Source organism: Mesocricetus auratus, unplaced genomic scaffold (assembly GCF_017639785.1).
Source record: "Mesocricetus auratus isolate SY011 unplaced genomic scaffold, BCM_Maur_2.0 Super-Scaffold_100006, whole genome shotgun sequence".
Classification (NCBI taxonomy): domain Eukaryota; kingdom Metazoa; phylum Chordata; class Mammalia; order Rodentia; family Cricetidae; genus Mesocricetus; species Mesocricetus auratus.
The window spans coordinates 39,889,212-39,913,750 of record NW_024429190.1 but is presented as its reverse complement, the minus strand read 5'-3'; positions in this window follow the sequence as shown (position 1 = coordinate 39,913,750).

Genomic DNA, 24,539 nt, shown 5'->3' with positions numbered 1-24,539 from the left:
AAATCAGGAAATATAAGTAAAGTAGTTCAAAGCCCTTACAACTCCGTACAAAAGGCAGAGTTATATGCCATTCTCATGGTACTTAAAGACTTTACAGAGCCTCTCAATATAGTCACGGATTCTCAGTATGCAGAAAGAGTTGTCCTGCACATTGAGACTGCAGAATTTGTTCCTGATAATACAGAATTAACCTCATTGTTTTTACAATTGCAGGAAATCATCAGAAACAGGACTCATCCTATATATATAACACACATCAGATCCCATACAGGTCTGCCAGGTCCTCTGGCACAAGGCAATGATGAAATTGATCGTTTATTAGTAGGTAATGTGTTGGAAGCTTCAGAATTTCATAAGAAACACCATGTTAACAGCAAAGGTTTAAAGAAGGATTTTTCTATCACCTGGCAACAAGCCAAAGAAATAGTAAGAAATTGTCCCAGTTGCTCCTTGTACACTCAAACTCCATTACCAGCAGGTTGTAATCCTAAAGGTGTTCACAGAAATGAACTTTTGCAAATGGATGTATTTCACTTCCCAGAATTTGGCAGTTTGAAATATGTACACCATACTATAGACACGTTCTCAGGCTTCCTATGGGCTACTGCCCTCAGCTCTGAAAAAGCTGACTCTGTTATTACACACCTCTTAGAGGTAATGGCTGTTATGGGTATACCTGAAACAATAAAAACTGACAATGGTCCAGCATATGTTTCCAGTAAATTGGAACAATTCTTCAAATATTATAAAATAAAACATGTAACTGGTATACCTTACAATCCCACAGGACAAGCAATAATTGAAAGGTCTAACCGAACCTTAAAGGAGATGCTTCATAAACAGCCAGGGAAAACAAAGACACCTAGACACAGGTTACACAATGCTTTACTAACGTTGAATTTTCTTAATGCTGATGAAAAAGGACAAACTGCAGCAGAAAGACACTGGACTACAGAGAAGACTTCTGAACTGAACCAACCGGTGTATTTTAAGGATGTTATGACCTCAGTCTGGAAACCAGGATATGTGTTACGTTGGGGAAGGGGTTATGCTTTTGTTTCCACAGGAGAAGAAAAGGTTTGGGTTCCATCAAAATTAATTAAAATTCGATCAGAACAGAAAACATCTCAGGAGGAGGAAGATAACAGCCCATCTACAAATTCATAGTCCACAATGGGTAAAGTGACCTCCTAAAAGGAAAGAGAAGTGCTTTGTTTTTGTCCTCACAGGTAAACTCAGCAAAGAATACTGGACACATGGATTCCTGTAGAAGAATGAATAGCTACCCTGAGGACCATCAAACACACACTGTGTGGTATCAAAGTCTAAATCTCTCTATATTGCTTTTCATAGTACACCTTTATCTTTATTTCTTCACATACCTCAGTTCCCATTCATTTAACTGAAGCTGGCTTTGGAGTTGGATTGGCTCTCCTACTCTAAACCCAAGCATATTATTTAAATACAATTCAGAATTTCTGTATTATATCAAAGAGCCATTGATATAAGACAGAAGAAATAAAATGAGGGACTCTTATCTGTGGATTTCTTTTTCTGAACAGTCTAATTTCCTCCAGGTTTTCCATCTTCCCTATTGTCACCTCTTCTGTATGCTTACATATGAAAGTTAAAATATTTCTTTGTTAACCGTAATGTTCGAGTTTTCCAGAGAACAAGGGATTTCCTGACAGCAATCTTCAACTGCTTCTGAAAGAGAATGAGGATCCACTTCCTTGACTTCACCTGATTCGACTGGAGGCATCTGAATTGCCCCACATCATTGACTCCACCTGACAAGCACTATCCTGAAACTGGCTTGAAACAACATCACTCGACACAACTCCAGACCAAGGAACAGAAATAGCACATCTTCTACAATCTGACCAGAGCTTCAAGATAAGAGCTTCAATCAACACTAGAACCTCAGTCAGGAACTTCAATCAAGCAGCTCCTGCCATACTGAGACTGTCTGATCTACTCAGATTTTGTTATACTAACATTTTCTTTTCACAGGTCCCCATGAGATTATCATCGTCCCATCTCAGCAGGAAGTAGTTTTGAGAATTCCACGCCCCCTCTCCCTACTATTGATATTATAAGTTTACACCTGTTAGTGTTAGTTTTTTCAATTATTTTAGAGTTGGGATTGGAAGGAGGTGTTCATATTTGGGTGTTTCTTTAAGATAAGTTTAGGTTTAGATAGAATAGATGTTTGATACATTTTGTTCATGGACACAAGTTAGTTGTCCTTTTTTAGACTAAAAGGGGAATTGTAGGAGGAAGTCTATGCCGCCATGAAACATGTGACTTACTAGAGGCGCATACAGATGAGGTAATAAAAGGGCGGTTTACCACACCGCTAACCACACCCACTTTAGGCAGGACTAAAGACGTATACGGCTGGACATAAAGACGTATACGTATGTAGGCAGAACTACGTCACTAGCCAAGCCCACTTTTGGGCATGGCTAGGGGGCGTTACTGGGGAAGGCATAAAAGACAGCGCACAGGAAGTCTCGCTCTCTTTTCCTGGAGTTCGGCTTCCGGTCCAGTCGCTAGCTGAGATCTGCTGGGCTTCTCGGGGTTTGGTATCTTGTGAGTAATTTTCTATATAAAATACTTAGCCTTATTTTCAGTAATTGTGTGTCGCGTATCGTTACAGCGTCCGTAAAGCCAACACAGAGCAATACCAACATTTTAGCCTTTCTAATAGCATTTGGGGTGTAATAATAATTTAAAATGTCAGAAGTCATGTAATTTGGTCCTATGGATGTTTTCCAATAAATGAAAAAGTAAAATTTACCCTTGATTGTATAAAACATGGAGTAAGGAATGAAGAGAAGTTCCCAACTATGTATTACAGATCCACGGAGACAGCTCAAAAATATAACAGATAATATGTTTAATTATATATCTGAACAATGTAATTTGGTTATAGCCTCAAAAGGTAAACTGTATTTCTAACCAACAATGTGTTTGTTACATTTCCTCCATCTGATTATGGTCTGAACTAATTAATTAATGACTTTTAGTCACACTAGTAATATTTCCATTGCAGTTGAATGAATCACCACAAAATTATATGTCATACATTAAAATATACTTAAAAGGAAATTCATGAGAGTATTTTAAAACTGAAATATGGAAACGCATGCAAAATATATTTTTCACATGGGAAAAATTTTTTAAAAAATCAACAGTTAAAATAGCATGCAAGAAGTAAAGTAATGACTTTACTTCATTATTTTAAAGACTAATCTTTTGTTCTGTTTTGTTTTAGAAAATTCTGCTTATGAAGCAACTGATGTAAACTGACAACTACACAGAAAAGCATTAACTGAGCAATGCTTTAATGCTAAATCAATGAGAATATTAACATTCTTTTGAACTCAGAAAAGCTTACACATAAGTCTAGATAAAAAATCCTAAACTAAAGAGATCATACTGAACAAAATACGTCAATCAGTATCTTGTAGAGAATAACTTTCAAATATTTAAAATGTTTCTTTTAAATTTTCATACATGCAGTAATGACAGAGCTTTTGTTTCCAAAAACCAGGGTTTTATTTGTACATCAAAGAAAGGCTGAATGATACTCAGAAGTATATTAATGATGCACAGCAAACTAATCTTCTTACTAAATGGCCTATATCTTATTAATTTCTTATAGTTACAATATGAATATTTTTATCACAGTTGCGTGAATCACTTCAAATTACATGTCATAAATGAGAAAGCTGATCAACCCAGCAAATTTAGCTGCTATGTTATCAGCATATCCTAATGCTTTTTATATGGGTGTTATTCATTTCAAAATGCAACATTTAGGATGTAAAAATAGGAGAGAGTTGGGAATATGATCCTTCCAAAATAATAGTTACATTTATTTGTAATTTTCCATTTTTATTTCTTTAACTGTTTCTTTGGTTTGGGAGAATAAAAGAATTACATCATTTCCCCTCCCTCTAAATCCCCCAAAGTACTCCTTATTGTTATTTTTCTGCAAATTCATGATTTCCTTTTTCATTATTGTTGTTATAAACGTATGTAGGTTTCTATATGTTTATGTGTCTGTGTGTGTACTCCTAAATATGATCTTCTCAGGCTCGATATCATTACATGTTTATATGCTTTCAAAGCAGACAATTGGTATTTCATAACCAATTGGTATATTCTTTCCGGGGGAAGTCTGTTTCTCCTGGTCTCAGAATTTGATAGTTTCCTTTAGATCTTTGTGTGGGGCCAGGAATTCCTACACTACACCTACCCCTTTCTTCCTCTGTGTTCATTAGAATGATTATTGTTGTTCATCCTCACCTCAGATTTGGGCACTCATCATGGTGATAGTGTAGCTTATTTTTAAAAACTAATATTGTCCTTGTAGTTACTTTTACTTTTGCAATTTATTTATTTATATATTATGTGCATGAACACCCTGAGACATGAACACACACATTTGTATATGTTTATGCTACTTTGTGCCTCTTGTATTTAGAAAACAAATTTCAAACTTTGACTCCACCCTCTATCATATGAATCTTTTTTTTTCTTTTTTTTTTTATTTTCCAGTTTAAATTTAGATAAGAAACAAGGTTGCTTCACAAGTCAGTTCCAGGTCCCTCTCCCTTTCCCTCCCCTCCTCCCGTGCCCTCCCCCCAACCTCCCTTCCCCTTTATCCCCTCATACCCCAGGGAGGGTGAGGCACTCCATGGGGGTGTCCATAGTCTGTCATTTCATATAGGGCAGGGCCTAGACCCTTCCCCAAGAGTTCAGGGTGAGAGTGCACCTCACATTGTTCTATGGGAGTCCAAAGTCCATGTGTATACTTGGGATGGGTACTGATCTGCTGTCCAAGGCTCAATAGATTACCTAGGCCTCCTCACTGACACCCAGATTCAGGGGGTCTTGATCAGTCCCATGCTGGATTCCCAGGCTGATGCCTGGGATTCAAGAGTTAACCTTTGTCTGGTCAGCTGTTTCTGGGGGTTCAACCAGCCCAGTCTTAATCCCTTTGATCATCAGTCCTCCCTCTCTGTTACTGGCTTTCTTGAGTTCAGCTCAGTACTTAACCGAGGGAGTCTGCCTCTTCTTCGATCAGCCACTAAATGAAGTTTCTGTTTCCCAGACTCTCTGGCCCTAGGATTGTAGGCTGGCACTCCCCAGATCTATGTCTAAAATCCATATATGAGAGAGTACATGCCATGTTTCTCTTTTTGTGACTGGGTTACCTCACTCAGGATGGTTTCTTCTAGTGTCATCCATTTGCCTGCGAATTTCATGATTCCATTGTTTTTTTCTGCTGAATAGTACTCCATTGTGTAAATGTACCACATTTTCTCTATCCACTCTTCGGTTGAGGGACATCTAGGTTGCTTCCAAGTTCTGGCTATTACAAATAAAGCTGCTATGAACATAGTGGAACAGACATCTTTGTTGTATGAATGGGCATCTTTTGGATATATGCCTAAGAGTGGAGTTGCTGGGTCTTGTGGTAGGTTTATTCCCATTTTTCTGAGGAATCCCCATACTGATTTCCAAAGTGGCTGAACCAGTTGGCACTCCCACCAGCAATGGAGGAGTGTCCCCCTTTCACCACATCCTCTCCAGCATAAATTGTCATTGGTATTTTTGATTTTAGCCATTCTGACAAGAGTGAGATGGTATCTCAGAGTTGTTTTGATTTGCATTTCCCGGATCGCTAAGGATGTTGAGCACTTTCTCAAGTGCCTCTCAGCCATTTTAGACTCCTCTATTGAAAACTATCTATTTAGTTTCAGATCATCTGAAACAATGGCAAATATATTTTCACTGGGACACATCCCATGGTGTTGAGTCCATATTTTGGAACATTATAGCTATTCACAGTATGGAATATGCTGCAGATTTAAATAATTGATTATTTTAATTACTAAAAGATGTCTTTGTTTTTTATCAGTAAGATCACCTTATTTTAGATCACATGTGTAATAAAGGTGTATAAGATGTGAATTTTTATTTTAAGAGATGTTTGTCATCTTAGAGAGCTGAGGAACATTTAAGTTTTAATATGCCTATGGCCTTGTATCATTTACATATTGAAGATCAGAAATTGTCGATTGAAGGAATGATTAAATAAATTTCTTTATAGTACTTTGCTGTTTTTCCATTGATAGTTTCATTTGCAGTATATATACATATATATATGTGCATATACATATGTATATATATATATGTGTGTTTGGAATATATAATTATATATAAATATATACATTTATACATATGTATGCATCACAGTATTTGAGAAACTTTTTTTTGTTTTTGTTTTTTACGAGACAGGGTTTCTCTGTATTGTTTCGGAGGCTATCGGTCCAGCCTGGCCTCGAACACACAAAGATCCGCCTGCCTCTGCCTCCCAAGTGCTGGGATTAAAGGTGTGTGCCACCACCGCCTGGCTTGAGAAACATTTTTTAAAAGTATAAAAATCATTTTATTTGTTTTTCAAAATATGTATTTTAGTGATGTTTTTGTGTGGGCTACTGCTTCTCTTGTTTAGGAAGATTTGTGCATAGATATCATGACCTCATTTCTTCTATAGTACTTTATATGAATTTATATTATAAACTTTGTTATTCCTTAGAAGATAATAACTAAATAGATATAAAAAGATAATTCTTCCATTACTATTTAGATAGAGGAGCTTCCAAGACAAGAGCATGTCACCAGAGAAATGCAAGATGTTCAAGTGATGAGTATGAATTCTGCAGAGACTGAGAATCTGTCATTCAAACTTACCCTCTCATTTACCAAATGGTACTGTAGAAAGACCAGATAAGCTAAGAATAAATACTCCCATTCATTGTACTATCAAGTCAACATTTAAAGTTCTGTGAGATGAAATTGGATTCTGTACGGAAATTTAAAGGAGAAACAACTGAATCTAAAGTGAAATAACTCTTCAAAATTAGATTTATAGTTCTCAACTTTTACCTGGATGCAATTCAGTACCAAAAGCAGTTCATTAATAATAATATTTATCTCTCAGGGATTGCTGTTTACATTTTTGTCTTTTCACCATTTCTTAAAGTGATTCATTATAACATATTCTCTAAGGTTTTCATTTGCTGTGAAGAGACACCATGACCACAACAGTTATTATAAGAATATGCTTAAAAGGGTAGCTTCCTTTTATTTTCAGGGGGCCTATTATTATCATGGCAGGCAGAGTGGTGGCATGAAGACAGATGTATTGGTTAAGTCTTTACCAGTAGGCAACAGGAAGCAGACTGTAACACTGAGTGAAGCTTCAGCAAAAGAGACCTCAAAGCCCTGTCACAACAGTGACACATTTCCTTCAATAAGACCACACCTACTTCAAAAGACCATACCTCCCAATGGTGCCACTCTCTATGAGCTTATGTGGGCCACTTATATTCAAACTACAACACATATTCTGATTATAGCATCTTGTTCATTAAGTAAAAGATTTAGTCTTGTACAGTATTAAGTCTGACAGGCAAAATAGTAAATGAAGTACAAATGTAAATTTTGATGAAGATTTTGTATTTGCACCCAAGGATTAAATGTACTTGATAGCAGAGAACATCATTGAAGTGATATAAAGTTTGGAATGGGAAAGAGCAATCACATTGTTAGCATGAGCCTAACTCAAGCTTATTTGTTGACTTTAAGTCCATTGTTTAGGTTTTCTAAGAGAAAAAAGCAAAAGATTTACTTACATGTGTTTCAAGGATATAGCATTTTCCAAATGGTAGATTTATAAACAGGATTCTTAAAATATTTCCTCACTTGATCACCACATTTAGCATATTGTGCCTTCTTGCTTTGATTTAGTCTTCCTTTCTTTCATGAAGACGATATGAAACACAGAAGGAAAATATAGGAACTGTTTGAACAAGATTTTGAGGTTCTTCAATGTGTATAGAAAATGACAATAATAAAGGTCAACATATTTCTTTATTAGGATAACCACATGGTAATGAGAATGATAGGTAGCTGAAACTTAATTTCGTAAAGAAAGTAAAGCTGTTTCCAAAAGCACAAAATATAATGAATACAAGGTCAATGTTCAGAGTCAGCCTGAGTGGTTCATACTTATAATCTCAAGACTGTTTCGAAACATGTAGGAAGAGAAAAGCACGTTCAAAGGCCACGTGCATTACTGACTGAATTACAGGACAGCCCAGGGTACAGAGTAAGAGACCAATAACAATACATGAAAATATATGCTGTACAATACTTTAGATTATTAATTTCTTTATGATTTTGTACTTACACATTAATATGTATTTTAAGTATCTGCCTTTATATTGTGTTAATTTTATTCAGGCACTGAGTACATGGAATGTGTTAGACTAACTACTTTTATGCTGCTTAGGTTAAATGTTTATTCAGATTAAGATATAAGGAAATAATTCATCAGAATAATAATACCAATGAGATATGTGCTGTCGATTATAATTTTATTTTAGTTCTATACTGGCAAATCACTCACCACTGAATATTATGGATTGAGTTTCAGAGTTAGGTACTAAATCTTCTAATTGTCCTAATTTCTTTTTTCTGTGGTATCAGTCTCTTTTCACAGTTATTGTTATTCTGCCACAAAATGACATATGATGAATGCTAATATGCTGGTATACCTTGTGACTTGCTTCCTATAATAACTTGAAACTATCAATAGCACATTAGATGTGATCCTGGATTTTAGCTGGTTCTAATCAAACTACCAGCTTCCCTTACATTTACTGTAATGCTTTCTTACAATCATTTATGGAGCTAGTGATCATCATACCTGAAGGCATGCCAAATCTAGTTATTTTTTTAGATCTGAGAAGGTCATTCATAGTATATCCATTATGCAAAATAATATTTTATTTTAATTAATATTATTTTAAAAGCCATGTTTTCTAAGATTCATATGAACATAGGTTTATAAGAATTGATGTGCAAAATCATATGAACATTTACATTTATGTTCGATTAAGTGACAAGTGTTATTTCCCTATGTCTTTTCATTTGATTGCTTTTACCTACTTTTCCCTTGCTGTGATAAGACAGGAGGATGAGAGTGACTTGTAGAATAAAGTAGTCATGTAGCACTTAGAGTTGGTTATGTTAATGTCCATGGCCATCATGGCTGCAAGCAAGACAAGAGAAAGCAGGAATGATTCTGGAGCAGTAACTGAGAACTCAGATCTTGATATACAAGCACAAAATAGACATCAAAAACCTGGAAATCCAAGAGTGTCTGAAACCTCAAAGACAGCCTCTTGTGGCACAGTTGCTCCTAAGAAATCTCACTCACTAATGTTTCTCAAAGAGTACCACTAACTGGGAACCAAGCATTTAAACATATAAGCCTATGATGTAGGTCTCATTCATAACACTACAGTAGCTCTTTATATTTTCTATAGACACAAAAAATGCACATGTTCACATAAAGAATCAAAATGTAAGATTAAAAAATGTATAATTTGAGAAAGTAAAACAAAGTTTGTTTTTTAGAAATGTATAGCTAGTTTTATCCAATTATATTCAATAGAAATTGTAAAAAGATCGACATTTTGTAAGGTGTGAGTATTGTTTATTTGCTACTTTGTTACAAAACTCATTACCACAATAATCAGCCACTATGCTAGAATCCTGTTAAAGTGTTCTTGTGTTTTCATGTAATATATTGCATTTCACATTAAAATTTACATTTGCATGAGTAACTGAAAATGGGCCCACTCATTCACTGTCAGGGGTAAAATGCATTCTCTCTCTCTCTCTTTTTTTTTTGGTTTTATGAGACAGGGTTTCTCTGTATTGTTTTAGAGGCTGTCAGACCAGCCCAGCCTCGAATTCACAGAGATCCACCTGCCTCTGCCTCCTGAGTGCTGCATTAAAGGCATGTGCCACTACCGCCCGGCTGTAAATGCATTCTTAACAAATCTTTATTAGATGAATAAAGTTTTCTTATTCATCTTCATATGATATAATGTTACTTCCTACAGGCTCCTGGACAGGTTTTGAAATAAGATTAATCAACACAATTTTAAAATTGATAAGAATCAGCATTGGTATTAATCTGTCTTTTCAAGAACATTGCCTAAATTACAAAATAAACCAGAATTAATGACACAACAGTGTAATGTCCCAAAATAGCTTCCTAAATTACTTGAAAGATATAGCATTAGTGTTTCCATCTTTATTTCCTAAAGAACACACGTGGGGATGGTACTCATTTCAAGTATGAATATTTTCTTTTCTCAAAAAATTTAACTGATGAATTAAAATTATATACATTGACAATAAAGCTTTTTATTATATGGGTTGTAATCTTATATCTTTATTTAAATGTCTTAGTGCTACAATTACTTAACCATTATATTTGCTACTTCTCCAAATTCATCTTTTCTGGGTGATGAGGGTAGACTTAAAGAGAAGTTTGTGCTCAGTAACTTTGGTTGTACTGTAACTTGCTCTGTAGACCAAGCTGGTCTTAAATTCATAGAGCTTTACTTCTGCCTCCAAAGTAGTGTCGTTTAAGAAATACGTCATTATCCATGGCTAATTCTTATTATAAGCCACTAATTATACACATGATTTTATTGAATACATTACTAGTGAATATAATATGAATGTTACTTATGCCAGACAAATGTAATGATTGTATTTGCTGGTGTGTGTGTGTGTGTGTGTGTGTGTGTATTAACACCTTCTCTCACACACCCCCATCTAGCTTCCTTCTCTTCCCACCAATCCTTTCCAACTAAATTTTGTGATTGGTTTTTTTCATTCTCCTAAAGTCTAGCTTGTTCTGGTGGTAGTCATGGGAAACGTATCTTCCCTGGTGTGTGATTAACTTGCCAAGAGTCACTTAATTAACCCTCTCACAACTGGTATCAGATGTGAATAGCTCCTCAGATAGTCGTTGCTTTTCCTGTTTACTTCCCCTTCTATGCAGGGATTTTGCATGGCTTGAGCTTGAGCGGGTATTATGCATATGCTGCAACATTCATATGTAGAAGTCCATGTAGGACTTGGAAACTAGAGTTTCATTGATGTTATGGACCACATCTGATTTGTATAATCTTTCTGCCACATCTTCCATGAACATCCTGGATCTTTGTGGCCAGAAGTGTGATATGTGTGGTTTTGTGTGTGTGTGTGTGTGTGTGTGTGTGTGTGTGTGTGTGTGTGTTGTATTTTCCCCTAATAACCCATAGTTTCTTATTCTCTAAATATAGAACAGTCACGCATGGAGTCTCTATTTCTAAAATCCAACTAATATGAAGACACAACTTCTTTAATGAGTATTTGGAGATGTAAAGGTGCATGTGCTTAACAATAAACCATCACGGGTCCTTCTCATTCCATACCCACTTAGTAGAATAACAGTTTAACATATGATGTCATTTTCTGCTCTGTTTATATTAATCACATGTTCTTGAGAATTTGTCCAATATATTTTTGTATTAATTTCTATATGAGTAAATACAGAAGCTCACCATCATATCGATATAGAATATGTAATGTAGTATATGTCTTGAGTGATAGTTACTCTGTTTTAGTTCCTTTCCCAATTGCTATGATAGAGTAAATAACTTGATAAAAGCAATTTAAATTAAAAATAGTTTATTTTGCCTCAAAGTCCAAGAACACAGTTAATTATGGTGAGGATGTAAAGGAAGCAATATCTGGAATCAACAGTTCACAACATATTGGTAATTAGGTAACAAAGAGGAACTGGGTGGTTGAATATCAAAGGAAAATAATCTTCCTCACAGAGAAAGGAAAACAATAAAAAAATTTACCTCAGATTTGCTTAAAGTACAACAAAATATCAAAAGATTTGCCAGTCTCATCTTTGAAAATCTGTTACACTCTATTAGATGTTTTGTAGGAAGAAATGGACTTCTAAAAGTGAAAAGAGGTTTTGTCACTTACATTGATAAATCATAGCTTCTTAAATTCCCTGTCAATTCTACAATCTTTCATGTAAACGACATGCCCATGTTGATGACTAAGTTCCCCTAAACCAAGACTATACAAATATATATTTTAATTAATAAATATAACAAGCACTACCACATTTTCACAAGCATATCTACCTTCTAGTATGATGGATATTTTGGCAAAACAGAATCCAGGTATATAAGGATTCACTATTGCAATGAAAAGGAGGACTCTCCAAATGTCTTAGACCACCTGGTATTTTCTACAGTTTTACCTTGGGAAGACTAGAGACTAATATGAGAGGTGAGTACTGCCCCGTGGTTGCATTGTATCAGAAAATATAATTAGGTGCCCTGGCAAAGAAAGATGAGCTATCATTACATGAGTCATTCAAGAATATTTAAAGAATTGTTCTAAAATAAATTTGCAATGCCAGGTAGGTACTGTAAGCAATACAAGACTCCATGGGCTCAGAGAAATCAAAATCTTAGAATCAAAGTACTAATTGTGTTATTTTGTTTTTCTTAGTTATAATCCCAATTCCTGCAATAATTTAGCAGAAGGAAATGTTGACTTTGACATATGGTTTTCTTACATTAAGTCCATGTTCATAAGGCTCTTTTGCTCTTAGTCCTGAGGCAAGGCAAAACCTTCACAGGAGAATACAATCTCTTATATAGCCAAAAATAAAAAGTAAATATCATAAAAGTGTTCTAATAAATTGATGTTTTATTTTCAAAGGAAGGACTTACAAGATATTATAGTAAGTAAATTATTGCATGTAATCTATTGAGGAGTTATTGTATTTTATGTATCTGTTAAAATTTTTAATTTTAGATGATCTGTGTGTGTGTGTGTGTGTGTGTGTGTTTTAGTTTGAAACATTCACCGCTTTGCTTAAATAATCGTTCTGTTTATGTTTGTATTCTCTGTTATCTACTTGGCTCACTAACATATTGACAGTAGTTACCTCAATATTTTTATCTTCTAATACAAGAAGCTGTGTTGTCTCACTGGAGAATCAATATTTATACCAATTCTATATCAAATTATATTTTCCATGTCATTTAATATCTCTTACAATGTTTTAATGTAAGTTGGTTATAATGAATTTTCCTGGAAGATATTCAGAAGGAAACATGTTTGCACTGTGTGGTGTCCTGTTACAAAGAGCAGGAGTTACACTATGTCTATCTTTGCTGTAACTACAAGATGCCTGGTTCAATTATCCATGGTATTCTCTTAGAGCTGACTTCAGACTTCCTTGTTTAATATTCTTCTTAGAAATTCTGTGTCATTTACCCATTCTTGTAGCTGAGTTTAGAGTTTATTCTTTATGGTTTATGGGTAGTTCAGGAAATATGATGTGATTTTCTAATCTACAATTATATTGAAAGTCAAAGTAGTTTAGTTACTTTCTCAAATTACATTAACATTGTTCATATACCCTTCTGCTCATTATTTAGCACATATATTTCCCAGAGTTAATTTCACTTACTTAATGATCTCAACGGAATAAAGTTTATAATAGGGATGGTATATTTTCCAACTATCTTGTTAGTCTGACTACAAATATGTTTTCTATTATAAACAAATGGTTGTGCCTTTTGAATGTAATGAGTCTTGGGGCAATAGTTGGAATATCCAGGAATAATAGGATAAGAGGAAATGCAGAGTGGTTAGTACTTCTGAAGGGCTCTTTACACATTTTATACTCCCATTGATACTATTTGTGTTTGACTACAGCCAAATTTCCCTGTCTACTCTTTCTTCTAAAATTTGAATTTTTGGGCTATGAACTATTCTTATAAATATATTTAGTTATTTTTTATTACTAGTAATTATTTTATTGGTTTTTCGAGACAGGGTTTCTCTGTATTGTTTTGGAGGCTATTCTGGAATTCGCTCTGTTGACTCACAGAGATCTGCCTGCCTCTGCCTCCCAAATTCTGGAATTAAAGGTGTGTGCCACCAACACCCGGCTTACATCACTAGTATTTTAATTGTTACAAATTTATGGATATAATAAATAAATTTCCTTCATTTGTATACTAAATGATAAAAAATTGGATAGCATTTTCACTTACCTAATTCATTCTAGTTTTCATCAAAGCAGAGATAGTATCTTTCGAATGGCAACACAAAATTTGACATAAATAGATACCTATACTTTTAAAGTTTGTGTTTTCTTTTTAAAATATAGAAACCATTATGATATTATTTTCATTATAGATTTTCTTTCTAATTTTCCATTTCCAGAATAGGAATAATAAAATTAAAATATTCAAAACTAGTATTTATTGACTTCTTTACAAAGTAATATGATCTAATAGAAACTAATTTACAACTTGGGTTATTTATTATTCAGTCTATCTTTAATGAGTATTTTAATGGCAGAAATAAGTAATGTACTGTCAGTTATTAACATTCACTACTAAAATATTCACTGAAAGAATAGCTCTGTCAGTGAAATATGAATTTCTAAAATAGAATAAAGTGATAGTCAAGCTACACCTAGTCTTCTGAGAGTTATTTCATATTCATATAGACAAAAATGTCTTTTCTATCTATATAGTTTCTATAAACTCTCAAATTGCTAGCATTTTAGGACATAGATATTTAAGCAACTTGCATATAATAAATACTTGAATAAATATTTATATTTAATGAATATTTAGGAATATTTACCACAAAATAAATACACATCCCTCCTGAAGTTATATATTAGGATGATTTTTAGAAGTAAACGATCCTTGAACATTTTAAGAATGGCAAATTGTTAGTTATGATACTTTACATTACACCAAGCTTAAACATGCCACAGAACTGAATTAAATAATGGGATATTTTTAATCTAAATGTTCCAGAATACAATAGAGAAGTAAATAGACCTAGAATAGAAAAAATAAATAGGTTTTATGTCACTAAAACATTCAAATATTGAAAGCTGAGCTAAAGAAGCTTCCTTGTATAGCATTCACTCTTTATTTGACAGACCTAATTGGTCAACATGCTGAGACTAACTGTGCATGCTTAGCCATAGCTGGGACATCTACACCATCCTTGTACACTATAAGATTTAATGACTACTATAAAAGAGTGGACAGGCACATTGTAAACAGCCAGAATCCTTGGGAAGTCCTATGAACTGGAGTCTTTTGAGCATAAAGCTACATATATAAACTCAAAGAAGTTCCAGTGAGCTTTACCAAGCCTATATAATGTCAAACCAGTTATAGTTCCACCGTGGGTAGAGAGAGGCTTTTGGTCAGCTAGCCCCATCTGGGGCTCTATAAATTTGAAAGTTGTAAGACAGAGATCATCAAGATAACCAGTTTTCTTCAGAATGAGGACTCTGGAGCGTCACTCTGTCACTAGTTCGATGCACATTTGTTTTCAAAATAGATAGAGAAAATGTGGTACATTTACACAATGGAGTATTACTCAGCAGAAAAAAAAAACAATGGAATCTTGAAATTCGCAGGTAAATGGATAGCACTGAAAGAAACCATCCTGAGTGAGGTAACCCAGTCACAAAAAGACAAACATGGTATGTACTCACTGATATATGGATTTTCAACATGGATCAGGAGAATGCCAGTCTGCACTTCCACTGACAGAGAGTCTGGGAAACAGGAAAGAACCTAAAAGATATACATGGTACCCAAGAGAAGAGAAATGAGGCAAGATCCTCTGAACAGATGGGGAACACGACAAGGGGTGGGGGGGAGGGGGACCTGGGAAATAGAGAGGGGGAGAAGTCGAAGAGAGAGTAGGACATGGAGGAACAGGAAGGTCGACTGGGGGGGGTAGGATAGGGGGAAGAGGGAATCATAGGTAAGAAGACAGATCAGGCACCATTGTGACCTCTAGTGATCTAAACGGATGACAGCAATTGGCAAGCTAAGCAATAGTGTAAAGACCACCTCGAATGCGTATTCCTGATAGTGAACTTGATGTCTATAACCATCCTGGAGCCTTCATCCAGGGACTGATGGAAGCAGAGGCAAACACCCACAGTTAAATACTGAACAGAACCCAAGGAACCCAGCGACAGAGAGAGAGGAGCGATGAGCAAATTGGCAAAGAATGGGCTGGCAAAACCAGCAGAGACAGCTGATCTGAACAGGGGAGAGCTCTTGGACCCCAGACCGACAGCTGGGAGGCCAGCATGGGACCGATCCCGACCTGCTGAATGTGACAATCAATGAGGAGGCCTGGGCTACCTATGAGGTCCTGAGCAGTGGATCAGTGTTTATCCCTTGAATACTAACAGACATCCTGTGTCCATAACACAAAGAGGGTTGCTCTCTCTTCCTGGACTCTTAGGGAAGTGCCTGGACCCTACCCTGAATGAAATGATAGACTCTAGATATCACCTGTGCAGAAGGAATTGGCAATAGTGTGGGAGGATGGGGGGTATGAGGGGGTGTGCGGGAGGAGGGGAGGGAGTGGGAACTGGGATTGACTTGTAAAACAAGGTATTTAAAATTAAAATTAAAAAAAGTCACTATAGCACCCAGTGGGTTACAAAACAACAACAACAAAAAGCCCATGAACAAATGCGGAATATGGGGGATGGGGAAGGGAGGTAGGGAAAAGAGAAGGAGAGTAGAGGAGGGGCAGATGAACATGAGGGATTAGGAAGATTGAGTGGGGAGAGAATTAGAGAACAAGAAAAGAGACACATCAATAGAGGGAGACACTATAGGTTTAAAGAGAAATCTGGCACTAAGTAATTATACAGAGATCCAAAAGGATGACCCCCCCAACTAGGGTCCTAAGCAATAGTGGAGAGGTTATCTTAAATTCCTGTCCCCTATAATGAGAATGATGTCTACCTTAAATGTTATCCTAGAGCCTTCATCCAGTTGCTGATAGAAGCAGAAGCAGAGATTCACCGTCAAGAACTGAGCCAAACTCCTGGAATCCAGGAGTTTCAGAAAGGGAGGAGTGATGAACAAACGGGTCAAGTCCATGCTGGGAAAACCCACAGAAATACCTGACCTGAGCAAGTGGGAACTCATGGACCACAGACTGACAGCTGGTTAACCAACCGAGGACCAAACTAAGTCTTTTTAAAGTGGGTGTCAGTTAGGAGAACTGCAAATTCTGTGGGGCCCCTGACAGTGGAAACACAATGTATCCCTACTGCAGGAATGGGCTTTGGGAGTCCATTTCCCAATGACTTAACCGATTTTAATGATCCCTCATGGAAGGCATCACTTTCCCCAGGGTGTGGATGGGGGACAGGATGGGGGCTCTTTGGGGTGATGGGAGGAGGGGAAGGAGAGGGAAATGGGACTGATATATAAAACAAGATTGTTCCTAATTTACAGTATATATGCTCTTAATTCTTCCCTGAAATCCCCCAAGAGGTGGACTATCTCTGTGTTTTATATTTTTCAAGCATAACTAGATACTACACCTCAATTACTGTTTTCTAAGCTCTGTGTTTGTGTGTATGTGTGTGTGTGTGTATGTGTGTTTGAACAAGATGTTTTTGAGTTTTTATGTTTTTTTTTTAATTTTTCATCCAGAAAAAAAATCTTTTTCAGTCACAGTACCCTTTCTCTTTTTGCAAACAAGCAAACAAAAAACAAAATAAACAAAACAAACAAAAAAACAGTTGAAGTAATTCCTATACTTGAAACTCAGTTGTTTTTTTTTCTTTTTGTGCATTTATATTACTTTTTCATATTTATAGTGAGTCACTGACACCTCATATTTGTTCATAATTTTGAACAAAAACTAATTTGAGTGATCTAACATGTTTTTGTTTTTACTTGGGATCTTTTCTATATTTTGTCTTCCTTGCATTCTTGATGTCATTCTTCTCTTGACACTGTTTCCACCTTTGTGTTTTTGCATCAATACTTCACAAAAGTCATAGAAGAGTCTTTCAAATAAGAAATGACAATTACATTTCTTTACTGGGTGGCCATTCAATAAAATTACGGGCCTGGGAAGTGGCACAGGTAAAGTAGTTAGATTCATAAAGGAAGCAAAGAAAATTACAACATGAATATCACTTTTTTTTTTGTTGGGCATTAGCACTGCTGTCTTATTTTTCAAAGAATGATACATGGTTTCCTGTAAGTGCCAGATTTTCTTTGAACCCTCCAAATGTAAATAATTCCATTTCAAGTCTGCCAACACTCTGATTTTATGGAAACAATTTTTAGGGGAAACAAACAGCTGCAAACTTTCCTAAAAGCAGGGACTTTGTAGAACTTTGAAAATACAAACCCTTATTGACCTGATTGTTTAAAACCCAACAGATTCCTTTTTCTAGGACTTAACTCTCATCTTATCGTTTGATGTTCCTGCAGCAGAGGTGAAGTCTTGCAGCACCAGCGGCCTAATTATGCTCAATGCTGTCACTGGGGATATCTCCAACAATCTTTATGCTCCATCATCATGTCCTGAAATTTGCAGGGTGGGGTAATGAATCTTATAAATGCCAATTTATTTAAGTTCTAATCACAGATACTTCATCAACCAACAAAACAAAAACCTCTGTAGGTACACCACTTGAAAATCTGGGACAACTTACATGTAATTTCAGGAATCAGCATGAACCCACAGCTGGAGAAAAATAAAAAAGCTTGCTGTAATTGAAAATTGCCTTGCAGCTTGTTTGTGATTAAAATGAAGTTGAGTTCCTTGAAATCTTGTTTAGCAATTAAATCTGCTTTTACTTAAGCATTGAAATATTGTCTGTTTTCTGGGAATGATCAAACTGGGACAGGAATGTCTTTGCATTGGATGCCACATGGAAATGTGAAGGTGGAAAACATGTCTTGATATTGATCACCAGATGTAGAAGGGAAGGTTGTCCTTGGGAGCAAGGGGAGGAAAAACCAGCTAAGGTAAATTGTTCATCTAACTTAAATATTTAGAATTTGAATACTTCTACTAGCAATGTGTTAGTAATGAAGGAGCAGAGTGTCACACATGCAGTTGAGCATCCTTAGGGCAGTTTAATCTATATACATAGTTCATTTATTCAGTCTTTTTCTGGTTCACCAATTTCCTTTGTGTGCCTGCTCTTCTGGTATATGCAAATAAATTAGTGATCAATAAAAATCTGTTATTTTCAACTCAGCACAAAATTTTATTGTTTCCCAACAGATGTTTGAAATAAATAAACTGAAGTTAGCATTAACAAATGAAAAGACACGTTCCTACTCTTCTAGGAAGACTCTCTTCACAGCAACTAAATATCAAAATTACATTTATTTGGTTCACTTTGCAGTACTGGGAACTTGTAATCACCTTCCACCTTCTCAGGAATATGGTTTTTGACAGCTTTTCTTTTTTAGTTTAAAAATTCACTGTTGAAATATATATGTATACATATGTATATATATGGGGAAATATATATTTACATTTATATTTAATCTGTTATCCCATAGAGAATGTCATAAATTCCCTTGTAAATACTTGCATGTCTGTTTTTAGTTGATGGGATGTTTATATTGAATCTGTTGAGAATGTTAGATAAGTTCACCTCATTATTAACACAGCCTACACCTCCTAGTTCAAACCCTTGGCATTAATTCTACATAATCATTTTTACTGTAAGTCTTCTTTGCTGAATGAGCATTGCCAAGACCTTTCAGAAATTAATAAAAGTGCTTACATAGAATGGCTGCCTGAATAGTTACACTGAATCAGGCTTCTTTCACCGAAACTTTTTTAATCATTCACTTTTTCCCACAGGAATGATTTTGTCTGATACTTGATTATTCTACTTGATATGCTTGATTATAAATCACATGTGGCTAATCCTCCCTGTGAGCCAGGCGTACTCTGCCTTTGTCCTCTCATGCTCACACTGAAACCTTGTCTCAATCTTTCAGTAAAGGAAAAAGGATACAGAATATACAGAACATAAGTAATCAAAACTGAAAGATGCCCAGAAGATTGGCATTCAATTGGGCTCCTAAAATTGAAGAGGTTCTCATACAGGAAAAGAATATGAACTAACAGCTTACTAAATTCCCATCGGAAATATGCAACTATATATTATTCTAAATTGTTTAAAATGTTTTGCCATAAGGTACAATACTCTCCAGAAACCCAGTGTCTATTTTTTATTCTTCAATTGTAATTTTGCTAAAAATGTGGAGCACTATGACCATTTAGAAAAACACATTTTGAATACCTAATACAGGAATTCAAATTATTTTATATTTGAAAAATATCCAACTTCATTTTTCATATCCAATGAACTTGTTGTTGTATGCTACCATTTTGATAACTACTCCATGGTTTTCTATAATTAAGTACTTCATAGATAGTGCCTAGTATTTACTGAATATTTGACTAAAAGTGACAGTTCTGCTTATAATATAGCACCACTTGGTGTTTTTCAGAACAATTATCATACTCAAAGATTTGAAGACATTATATGTTATGCCTGCTTTCCATGCCCTTCTGTTGTAAGTATGACTGTCTATTCTTGTGACCTTTTCATGATTCACATTTTAATTAGTTCTTTCCCAAACGAATACATCTGAAGCATCAGCCACTAAGGTTTGGTCAAATTCTTCAAGTTTAATTTTGTTTTGTTTTGTTTTTTGTTTTTGTTGCTTTTGTCTGAATTTTAAATACATACAATCATTGTGCAATTAAAACAAATCATTGGGCTTCCATTCCATTCCTCTAGGAAAATATCCTGAGATTTTTAACTCTAAGCAAAGGAGAGTGTGATCTGATGTGAAAAAAAAAAAAGAAGCTAATGATTCAAACACAGTCTATACTATAGTGTTAAGGAAAGATTAAAGGGATGGTTAGAAGAGAACTTAAGAGGATGAGTGAGAGAAAGGAAGGAGAGTTAAAGGAAGGAGAGTGGGCTAGATAACTAACACCGGAGGTCTTTTGAAACAAAACTATTGAGGACATCTTTCAAGGAAAATGTATGATTTAATAAAAGTACTTTGTAGAGTATAGCTCATGGGCAGTATTCAGTAAATAGGGAAATATTATTAAAACAGATGTTTTGGTAATGGCTTCTTGGCACAGCATTATTACAAACTGGGATCCATATTGGAGTTCTGGCATCATATACTGAGTACGACTTTTCTGTTATACAGAGTACTCTTAAATTACTTGGTATTTCAGAATTTATTTCTGAAAACAAAGAATGTATTCTATGTCATGGTTGTTTTTGGTTATCAACTTGAGTATTCCTGGATCTTTGAAGTGGGGCAATACCTTTAATTTAAATCCTTGAGATAGGAACATATTTAATCCAGATGTATCAAGTTTGAAAACCTGCCATTAATCAGGGTCATACCTTCTACTGGAAGCCTATATGGGGACATGGAAGTAGGAAGATTTTACTCTTTGTTTACTCTAGAACCTTGACTACATATATACGTATAATACTTATTTTAAGCACATTGATTCCTAAGCTTAAAATGGTTTATATAAAAGTACACACTTCCATGTACTCTATTTAATGAGAATTTTCAACATTGGCTTCCACATTTTTCCAATTTTCCTCCCTCGTTTATTTTCTCACTAGTACTCTATCACACTATGCTGTACATGGAAAGAGCCAAGTAAGATTAGGTTCTTTACAGGAAAGTCATTCAACTTGTAAGTTAGTTTTCCCTCAAAATATTGCCAAGATATTTCTTTCTATTTTCCAAATCTTTTTATCCCCTTTTTGTCCCATTTGTAGAGTATGCCAAACACTCCTCACACTTTTATGTGAATTTATTGTGTCATATAAGCTTTCGTTTTATATTTTATTTCCTGTCCACAATGACCTAAACTATTTTGCCCAGCCAAGTCCAAGTGAGTTTAGGTGTCTAATAAATACATGTCCATAAACTCTGTCACTACCATAAAGACTAGCTGACAATAATTTCACAGTGTATTTTTCCTTGGGTAAAATATATTAGCTATGACTATTCTTTAAGTGTATGTAATAGATACTTGTAAAAGTAGTGCACATATCATAAAGCTATAAAATATCTCTATGAATATCTTAAAGATAGGGGCGATTTAATTTAGCCCTCCAGTGCAATAGAGTAAAAGTGAATTTGGACTCAGTAAAAATTTGAAGGCAAATATATGTAATGGACTACAGAAGCAATACCATGACATCCCTGAATATTGCAATGAGTCTCAAAAGTAAAGAACTTACATTGTATTCTCTTGGAATCTAATAACTCCTTAACCTATCCAATGGAAGAGGTTAAAATCCACCAGAAGAATCTGGAATACTTGACAATATCCTTTAACAGAAAACATCTTAGAATCTAGAGAAGGAATATCATACCATTCAGTTCAACTTTAACAAATGTATCATTTCAGGACCAAAATTTCATAAGGATCTATACAGTGTACACTCTCTGGGAAATAGTCGTAGAAAATAGCATCTCTTAGGTGCTAGTTTGTGAAGGTCTTGTGAAATAGACAAAAATTTGCAAATGGAAAAATAGATTACAATGTTATTATTTCCTCTGAATGTTAGTAATGCATATCGATTGACTTATTCATGTTATACATAAATGCACAATAGAGGCTTTTTATACATGCATTTTGGAAGAAAATTACTTATGAGATGTTATAAACTTTTGTGCATGCATGTTCATATAGTATAGGTACATGTATATACATGTCACATGCGTGTAAAAGGAAATTTCTAGCATCAGGTCTCAGTTATCAGCATCTATCCCATTTATTTCAAGACAACATCTTTCACTGACCTGGATCACTTCAAGCATAGTAGGATAGCTGATGAAGAAGTCCAGAAACCAGCCTGTCTCTTCTTTATCACGAGTTTTACTAAAATTTCTACCCACTATTCTTGCATTTTTGATATGAGTTATTGATCAAAATCAGGTCTTTGCACTTGTACATGTAAGTACTTTACTGACAGAGCCATCTCACCATCCCTATTAAACAGTTCTGCAACATGAAAAGGCTGACATCCAGATAGGATCTTCCTTCACATTTTTTTTGTTCATCTGCCTGGGTACCTTGCCAAATACTTCTGTATCCATTCCAATCAGAAACCACATTCCTGTATTTTATTGATCCAGTCAAGGGTTTCAAAACAAATAAACTATTGAAATATACCCCAGACCAATAGAAATTTTCAGATGCATATGAACTGCCAGAAATAAATTAGGATAATGTCAATGCGATAAACACTAAGAAATAATTATACTGAAACAGGAAAAAGGATATTATTTTTAACAAAACAAATTCCCTAAAATATATGATATGGGGAACATCCCAGAAGATGGAGTAGAAAAAGTATAAGAGCCACAGGACCAGGACAATCAATGTGTGATATTTTATTCTGGACTCAATAGTTATGCTGTACCTGTCATTTCTCAACTATATGTCTGTTTTAACAAAGAACTCAATAAGATTATAACAGTTAATATACCAGCACAGAAAGGAACAAGTTCACAAGGCCCTATACATAGACAAAGAATTGATAAAATCATAGATTTATTAAGTGAAGAAAATCATTTATCTTCAGTGACAAACTCCATAATAGTTGTCCAAGTGTAAACATTCACCACTAAACCCTTCAAAGGCAGACAAATGCTATTAGGTACATTAGAGTATTGTTTGTGTATGTATACTTGCAGGTGAGTGTACGTGTGTCTGTGTGTGTGTGTGTGTGTGTGTTTGTGTGTGTATCACCACAGTGTTTATAGAAAGACTAATAAATTTGATAGGGGATTCTAGAGGAAAGAAGGAGGAGATAGTGGTAGAAATTGCAATCATGTATGAAAGTCTTAAAAAATATTTAAACTAAAAACTTAATTTTAAAAAATCCTTGAAATTTTTGAATTGGGAAAGCCAAAAGGAAAAACACCTTTGAAAAAATATTATTACATATGAAAGTTCCAAACAATAAAAATGCTACTATAAGTTCAATATAAGATATAGTCTTTCCTGTAACATTAACTTTAGAGGCAAAGTCCACCCAGACAGTGCCATGTTTGCTACTAGAGTCTTGTACATAACGTGGAAAATGTGAGAATCAGTGTGTCTATTGATCAAAACACAGGTCAGCATAGACACAAAAGTACATACAACATTTAACTGAAAGAAACCAAAAAAGGAATATTAGAGATTATCAATTTTATGTACTAATGTTGTTAATACGATCCATAAAGATATATTTCATATATTTATAGATTTGTTTGAGTACTCAATCTAAATACACACACATACATATTTGGAATTCTTTTTATTTAAGTTATTTTCATTTTACATGCTAATCCCAGGTCCCCCTCCCTCCCTTTTTGCAGCTCTCCTTACCTCCATATCTTCCCATCCCCATCTCCCTTCAGTACACACCTCAGAGGGAGTAAGGCCTTCTTTGGGGAGTCAACAAGGTCTGGCATACCAAGTTGAAGGAGAATCAATTCCCCTACCCCTGGATCAAGGCTGAACAAAATATTCCACCTTAGGAAATGGGCTCTTAAAAGCCAGTTCATGAACCTGGGATAAGTTCTGATCCATCTCTCTGGGCCTCTCCCAACCAAATATACAAATATAACTGTCACCCATATTGAGGGGTCCTAGCTCAGTCTCATGGGTTCACGATCTCTCCG